A 9294-nucleotide genomic window follows, 5' to 3' on the forward strand; every position below is an offset into this window, starting at 1 on the left:
AAACTAGCCGGGCGAGGTGGCGGGCACCTGTAGTCCCAGCTACTTGGGAGGCTGAGGCAGGAGAATGGCGTGAACCCAAAAGGCGGAGCTTGCGGTGAGCTGAGATCCAGCCACTGCACTCCAGTTTGGGCGACAGAGCGAGACTCTGTCTCAAAAAAAAAAAAAAAAAGAAATGCAGCTTATACAAGAACTGTGTATATAGGATTACTAATTCATATTCTTCCTGCTGTGTCCCTAGAATGGAGAGATTTGGGTTTCTCTGTGCAACAGCATGTTTTAAAAGTATTTTCAACTGTATGCAATGAATTTTCAATTCTAGCCTATCATGACACTTTAGGTTAGATATTCTACCATTCCCATGCCATGTTCACTTTAGGGTTATGTTTCTTCCATTTCCACAATAGCGATGGCCAGCTTTAAAGAATAAGCAAGCCACTAACTGGCACCACTTACGCCAAGATAGCCTTTTATTGTTTAATCTCCTTTATCAGTGCACAGACATAAAAAAAATCAGAATTCTATGTAAGATAGCAGCTTGTCCCAGGCCTAATTCACCCAGAACTCTCATTGTACCGGTTTTTGAGCTGCAAGTCTCTATTAAGATCACAAGTCCTTTAACTTAGACCAATGTAGAGTTTGAAGGTGTACATGGAAAGTGTCTTGGACCTGAGGACGGACATCAACTCTCATTTTTTTCTGTCTTAAGGGAGAAGGCAAAAATTCGATTCTCAAGGTTGAACTTCTGAGTTTCTTAAATAATAAATGTATAATTTAACCCACAGGATTTCCACAGCTGGGAAGAAGCAAAGAAGTAGGATCAGTAATTCTTTTTTGTTTGCTGGCTTTTCATGACCTGCATGTTTATTGAAATTTAGATTTTTAAAAAATTAAACAGGTAGTTGAGAGATAGGGTGATGTTTAGCTGAGACTAAAATACTAGTTTATCAGAGACCTCAAAGGATACATAATCTTTATTTCTGGGTAGGAGAGGAGTGGGGGCTATTACTGGAGGTGAGGGAGGCACCTACCTGCCTTGTGTGCAAAATTTAAGGGAGCACCACAATCTCTGTAACCAAGATCAGTAATGTTTTGATACAACATTTCAACTCAAATTGTCAATCTACTACTCCCTGATTTTAATCAGGTTGCCTGATTTTAACTAAAGTTTTATTGGACTGAAGAATAATTGTAGATAAACTTTATTGGACTGAAGAAAATGATAATGATAGATAAACTTTAAGACATTGTGTAATATTCACAGCAAAACTAGAGTTTTCCCAAAGGGAGCTGGAAAAGTTCCTCTCTGAGCAGTTATCAGTGGCTGGGGGCACTTGTCAGCTGCTGGATTTTTGTTGTTGTTGTTGTTTTGCTTGTTTTGCTTTGCCTACTCTTGCTGGAGGAAGAACATAGGAGTATCATATAGTATGCAGAATTACTGGGGCCTATCTGGATGAGGGAAAAAAATTAAAACTGATACTTAACCAAATAGTTAAACTAGATTTTGGTTCAACAAATTTCAAAATGGCCTTTTCCAAGTGATTAGCATTCATTTTTCAAGTTGAACATGGGGAAATATTTTTTTAAATTATCTTTATTCAACCTAAACAGAAAATACAAACAAGCCCAGAGGCTACTAGATGGAGAATCTAAATGAGAATGAAGTTAAATTGGCAACATAACTCAAGAGTGCACAATCATGAGGCCCAGATGCAATGCTACACATAGGGTTTCAGTGAGTTTCTTCCAACCTTTAAAATCATCCTCTGTTTCAAGAATCATTTCCTAGTAAGTCATATATAAAATATAGGTCTCAATTTTAGATATCTTTAGCTAGTAAATATCAGCTCATTTATGACTTATCTCTCATTTGTGTGGGCCAGTTCTAGTCTTAACTTTTCTGGATGATTAGAGCAAGAAAAACTAGAGAGATTAATACATATGAGCCCTGGTTTCCTCACATACTAACTAAAAGTAAATATCTGTGGGCTTCAAACATAAAAGATACTAATGAAAAAGTTCTAATTATTTAGATTTTACTGCCAAAAACAGCTATAGACTGCATACAAACCATAGTTTTATTACATTTTCTTGATTAATTCATCCAACATTCAACAAATGATGTTTCAGTATTATTATATGGCAGGTTCTGCTCTGGGAAAAGAGAATTAAGTAGTGGACAGATATCTTTGTCCTCATGGAGCTTGAATGTAATTGTAATTAATTTAACATGATTTGGACTGAGTTGGACTTTTTTTCCTGGTTAATATACTTTGGAATAAGTTATCCTTTTTGTCTTTTTCAGTTGGTTTGGCTTTATCTTTATCCTAATAGCTTAGACTGTTTGTAAAAGAAAAATTACATTTGGTTCATTCGTAACACGCAAGTATCAATACATAGTTTTAAACATGTATAATATACTTGAAAATTTCTACACACTAGAAATTTATTCTAAAGAAATAATTCAACTTGTAGAAACAGAGAGTAAAATGGTGGTTACCAAGGCTAGGGAGTGGGTGGATTGTGGAGATGGTCAAAGGATACAAAATGTCAGTTACACAGAAGGAATAATTTCAAGAAATCTATTGTACATTATGGTGATCACAGTTAATAACAGCATATTGTATACTTACAAATTGTTTTTCTCACAACGACAACAAAATGATAAATATGTGAGATAATGCATGTATTAGTTTTATTCAGTCATTCCACAATGGATACAAATAGCAAAACATGTTGTACACCATAAATATATGTAATTGTTTATTAAACTTTTAATTCTTAATATTTTTGTAATACTAGCAATAATATCTCAGTACAATTTTAAATGAAGAAATTGTGTACGCTTACTTCAAACTATTTCCATGAACAGATTTTTATTTCTGTGCTGTGCCAATCACACTATTGTACATATTTTCTAACAATAACTCAGCATATGCATTGTGTTGAGTTTCTTTCTCTTTTATCTGCTGATTGTGAAGATGAAATACCACTTTAAGGGCTCCTGTCCTACACTTTGGTGGCTCTTGATGTTCTGTCCCTCAGTCTGTTTATCCACCTTCCCTTCTTCTATCCAAACCTTTTATCTTCCTTGGTTTCCATTCAAGGAATAGGCAAGTCCATTTACTTTGTCTCGTCCATGTCTGGTGAATAAGTTTACTTCCCTTTATGATCACTGAAGCCAACCAAGTATAGGCGGGTAATAGTTTTTAGAATATGCTCATCTACCTGCAGACCCTTTGCCCCTCCTCACCCGTTTCTTTTTTTTATTATTATACTTTAAGTTATGGGGTACATGTGCAGAACGTGCAGTTTTTTTCATAGGTATACACCTACCATGGTGGTTTGCTGCACCCATCAAACCATCACCTACCTTAGGTATTTCTCCTAACACTATCACTTCCTTAGACCCCCACCCTTCAAATATATGTAATTTTACTTGCTAATTTAAAAAAAATTAAAAGAAAATTCAAAATGAATAAATGTATATCATCAAAAGGATGTTCATCACAGTTTTATTAGAACATGCTTTAATTCTTTGGTTTTGTCTATCCATATATTTAGTATTTTCTACAATGATCATGCAGTACTTTTGTCAGAAAAGAATGTTATTTTAATTTTAAAATATAGTTCCTTATATTGTCTATAAAAGAATCAGTCAGGGATAGATAAATATAAACGGCTCTAAAATAATACATTGTGTACTGTATATATATGTAAATGTATATATATATATAGAGAGAGAGAGAGAGAGAGAGAGGAGTCTTGTTCCATCACCCAGGTTGGACTGCAGAGGCAATCATAGCTCAATGCAGCCTTGAACTCCTGGGCTCAACTGATTCTCCCACCTTGGCCTCCCGAAGTGCTGGAATTACAAGTGTGAGCCACTAATATGGTTTGGCTGTGTCCCCACCCAAATCTCATCTTGAATTGTAGTTCCCATAATCCCCACATGTCATGTGAGGGACCTGATGGGAGGTAATTGAATCATTGGGGCAGTTACCCCCCATGCTGCTGTTCTCGTGATACAGAGTTCTCATGAGATCTGATGGTTTGATAAGGAATTTTTCCCCATTGCTCAGCACTTCCCTCTCCTGCTGCCATGTAAAGAAGGACATGTTTGCTTCCCCTTCTGCCATGATTGTAAGTTTCCTGAGGCCTCCCCAGTCATGTGAACTGTGAGTCAATTAAACTTCTTTCCTTTATAAATTACCCAGTCTTGGGCAGTTCTTTATAGCAGTGTGAGAACAAACTAATACAGTAAATTGGTACTACAGAGAGCGAGGTGCTGCTATAAGGATAACTGAAAATGTGGAAGTGGCTTTGGAACTGGGTGACAGGCAGAGATTGGAACAGTTTGGAGGGCTCATAAGAAGAGAGGAAAATGTGGGAACGTTTGGAACTTCCTAGAGACTTGTTGAATGGCTTTGACCAAAATGCTGATAGTGATATGGACAATGATGTCCAGGCTGAGGTGGTCTCAAATGGAGATGAGAAACTTGTTGGGAACTGGAGTACAGCTCACTCTTGCTATGTTTTAGCAAAGAGACTGGCAGCATTTTCTCCCTGCCCTAGAGAGCTGTGGAACTTTGAACTTGAGAAAGATGATTTAGGTTATCTGGTGGAAGAAATTTCTAAGCAGCAAAGTGTTCAAGATGTGACAGGTGTTGTTAAAAGCATTTAGTTTTATATATTCACAAAGGTATGGTTTAGAATTTGAACTTATGTTTAAAAGTGAAGCAGAGCATAAAAGTTCAGAAAATGTGCAGCCTGATGATGTAATAGAAAAGAAAAATCCATTTTCTGAGGAGAAATTCAAACTGGCTGCAGAAATTTACATAAATAATGAGGAGCCAAATGTTAATCACCAAGGCAATGGGGAAAAGGTCTCCAGGGCATGTTAGGGTCTTCATGGCAGCCCCTCTTATCACAGACATGGAGGCAGAGGAGGAAAAAATGATTTCATGGGCTGGGCCCAAGGCCTTGCTGCTTTGTGCAGTCTCAGGACTTGGTGCCCTGTGTCCTAAGTGTGGCTAAAAGGGGCTAACGAAAAGCTCAGGCCATTGCTTCAGAGGGTGCAAGCCCCAAGCCTTGGCAGCTTACATGTGGTGTTGGGTTTGCAGGTGCACAGAAGTCAAGAATTGAGGTTTGGGAATCTCTGCCTAGATTTCAAAAGATGTATGGAATGCTTGAATGTCAAGGCAAGAAGTTTGCTGTGGGGAAGAGCCCTCATGGAGAACCTCTGCTACAGAAGTGCAGAAGGGAAATGTGGAGTCAGAGTCCCAACACAGAGTCCCACTGCCGCATTGCCTAGTGGAGCTGTGAGAAGAGGGCCGCCATGCTCCAGACTCCAGAATGGTAGATCCACTGTCAGCTTGCACCATGTACCTGGAAAAGTCACAGACACTCAGTGCAAGCCCATGAAGGCAGCTGGGAGGGGGCTGCACCCTGCAAAGCCACAGGGCTAAAGCTGCCAAAGGCTGTGGGAGCTCACCTTGTGCATCAATGTGAATGTGAAACATGGAGTGAAAGGAGATCATTTTGGAACTTTAAGATTTGACTGCCCAACTGGATTTTGGACTTGGACAGGGCCTGTAGCCCCTCCGTTTTTGCCAATTTCTCCCATTTGGGATGGGAACATTGACACAATTCTGTACCCCCATTCTATCTATGAAGTAACTAACTTGCTTTTGATTTTACAGGCTCATTGGTGGAAAGGACTTGCCTTGTCTCAGATGAGACTTTGGATTTGGACTTTTGAGTTAATGCTGAAATAACTTAAGCCTTTGGGGGACTGTTGGGAAGACATGATTGTGTTTTAAAGTGTGAGGACATAAGATTTGGGAGGGGCCAGGGGCAGAATGATATGGTTTGGCTGTGTCCCTACCCAAATTTCATCTTGAATTGTAGTTTCCATATCCCCAAGTGTCATGGGAGGGACCTGGCGGGAGGTAATTGAATTACAGGAACTCCTGTGCTGCTGTTCTTGTAATAGTGAATGAATTCTCATGAGATCCGATGGTTTTAAAAGGGGTTTGTCCGTCTTTGCTTGACACTTCTCTCTCCTGATGCCATGTGAAGAAATATGTGTTTGCTTCCCCTTCTGCCATGATTGTAAGTTTTCCGAGGCCTCCCCAGCCACGTGGAACTGTGAGTCAATTAAACCTCTTTCCTTTGTAAATTATCCAGTCTTGGGCAGTTCTTCATAGCAGTGTGAGAACAGACTAATACAGCTACTGTGCCCAGCCTAAAATAATATTTTATTAAACTCAGACGTCTACAGGTATAGCTATAATCTGAGCAAATTGTGCTATCAGTTGAGGCGTTGTTGACTGAAAAATTAGGACATTTCCTAAAGCAAAGGACTGGAGAAAGACCTTTTCGTGAAATATTTCTTGGGTAATCAAGTTTTAACAGTCTTTTCTGATGTGCAATTACAATTTATTTTTATATGAAGGAACAATAATCTGTATAAAGCAAGCTTTCTGTTACTTGTATTGAAATGCCGTTACATCAGTGACAGCTGTCTTGAGTGTAAGAATTGCCCTGGATGAATGGTCAATTCTTTCATGGTTAATGTTTTCCTGAAAAGAGCTGTTAAAGAAGAAGAAAACAATGAAATCAGGTAAATACAAATATACAGATTCACATATCCTATCTGACTAACTAACTGGAAATTCAAAAGTATTTAAAGTCAGGCTAATATTTCTAGGTTTAGAAAGAAAGTAAGAAAGAAAAGAAAGAAGGAAGGAAGGCACAGAAAGACTTAGCCACCAAATGAATTGAGCATGAGGTCAGTCTTTCTTGACCCACTTTTTCTGAGTGCACTGTTTTGTGAATCAATGCCCATTAGGTTTGATGTTATTACATAAAGCAGTAACAGAATATATCATGTTTCTACATGCTCAGAAATGCAGACATTAGTAACAGGAAATGTTTTGGGGCTCATTTATGTTTTGCAAGTTATTTTATGTTGAAGAAAATATTCCCTAATTTTCATTTTAGTTTATAGTTTGCTTCACTGCTTGCTAATATCTGGCTTGGAAAAAAATCTTTAAGAAACTATATATTTTGCAAAGGTAATTTAAGCTGAAATCAAAGGTACAGCCACTGATTTCATCAGCATAAATAATTGCTAATATAGCTGAAAATTTGACTATTTGGAAATGTCTTTTAAGATTATGATTCTATAAATCTACTGCATATTAAAGTATGTTTATTCATGTATTTTGTACACAGCAAACATTTCCTGAAAAACTTTTATGTCTGGGAACTGTGCTAGGCATGTGAAATTTGAAAGTAGATAAAATAGACAAGACTATTGCCTTTGGGAGATAGAATAAAAATAAACAAATTATGTACATGTATTGATAAGTGTTTTAGAGGAAACTAATGGAGAACTGAGCAGAGAATAATCAGAAAGGAGAGAATTTGTTTTAGATGAGAAAGTAAAAAAAATGAAGTTTAAGGTTTGAAGTATGAGAAGGAGCCCATGGGGAGTTAAGAGTTCACTGAACTCGGAGGAGACTGAAAAGAGAGAAGGTCAGAAAAGTAGGAGTGGGTAAGGATTGGAGCATGCATTCTCATAAATTAGACAATTTTATGTCTATGTTTTTATGTCATGAAGACCTTTGAATATCAAATAAAAGTTATGGACTTTCATCCCCCCAAAAAAGTATCTATTAAAAACTTACGTGAAACTTTGCATACCACAGAGTAACATTCAGGTGATTTGTCCTCGGCACAAAAGACCTGGCCCACTTCATTTGAGTGAAACACTCCTTGGCTCAGTCCTCCCCTGGAACACCCAGGGAAAATTTCCCCACTGGAGAGCTTAGCAAATCACTGTCAATTCTTTAACATATAGGTATATGAGCCAGTACAGATCATAAGAACGTCTTAATTAATAGTGTTGAAAAATTCATAGATGTTTCCTTCATTAAGCAAGTTATGGTTTCCCAACAGCTTCTCAATGTATGACCATGAGTATTTGCCAATGATATGGGGATCCTGGTTGGGGAACTCTTCATCCTTCCTTAGTGAGCTCTTTGCAGGGCATCTTCCATATTGCCCTTTATTGGCAGAGCCCTTATGGCAACGGAATCCTCCCGGCTGTTCTACTTTCTCTGCTGCCCAGAGACAGATGCTAACATGTAGGCTTGTGTTTCTCATGTAGATCCCCATACTCCTCTGGGCACTTGGATGCTGGCTGAGGATATAGAGGAGTCCTCACCTGAGTATTTCAGCACATCAATAGCTGGATAAAATTGCAGAGCAGAGCTGCCCTTGCCCAAGAGTAATGTCACTGGTGCCCTCAGTGCCAACACTCAGGTCCTGCCCCTACTTCAGTCTGTTTCCTTTGCTGTGGCTTCTTGGACTAGCCTTAAATTTCCTCAGGCAAACTTGGGGAATGGGAAGTTCTGAGTTCAGAATCCTTCCTCTGGCCACAGAGTACATCTGACTCATTTTCTTAATGTTTACCAACTACTTAGACCACTAAAACCACCAGTTTTTAAATCTTATTACAACAAATATCAATAATATGAAATCACCATATTATGCAAGAGATTTTCACATGTCAGTCTGTCACTGAATCATTTCAAGTCAATATTCAATATTCTAGGGAAAACAATATTTTGAATAGTTCTTTAAAGGTTGCAGCAATGGAATTAATGCATAAACAGCATTCCATCAATTGTCCATTCAACCATGAACTTTGTCTTAGTGCAGGGTTTTACTCACATTGGGTACCAGTGTGTCACCTAAACAGATACATTGCTGTCCTGACCCCAGTACCTGTGAATGTGACCTTGTTTGGAAATAGGGTCTTTGCAGACATAATCAAGTTGAAATGAGGTCATATTGGGTTATGGTGGGCCCTAATCTGATTCACTGGTGTGCTTATAACAGAGAAATTTGGACAATGACACACACAGAAGAGAAAGTCATGTGAAGACAGAGGCAGAGATTGGAGTGATGGGTCTACAAGCCAAGGAACATCAAGCATTGCTAGCAACCACCATTGCAAGCAAGGAGAAAGGCAGGGAACAGGTTCTCTCTGAAAGCTTCCAATAGGAATAAACCCAACAAACACTTCAATGGACTTCTGGCCTTCTGAACTGTAAGAAAATAAATGTTTGTTGTTTGAAGACACCTTGTTTGTGGTACTTTGTTTTGACAGCCCTAGGAAACTAAAACAGGTTCCAAGAGGACATATACAAAAGGGGAAGATTGCACAGGATATTTTCTTTTTTTTTTTCCTTGATAATTATTTATTTATTTATTTATTATTATTAT

The sequence above is a fragment of the Rhinopithecus bieti genome, unplaced genomic scaffold (assembly GCF_001698545.2).
Source record: "Rhinopithecus bieti isolate Rb0 unplaced genomic scaffold, ASM169854v2 scaffold_36410, whole genome shotgun sequence".
Lineage (NCBI taxonomy): Eukaryota > Metazoa > Chordata > Mammalia > Primates > Cercopithecidae > Rhinopithecus > Rhinopithecus bieti.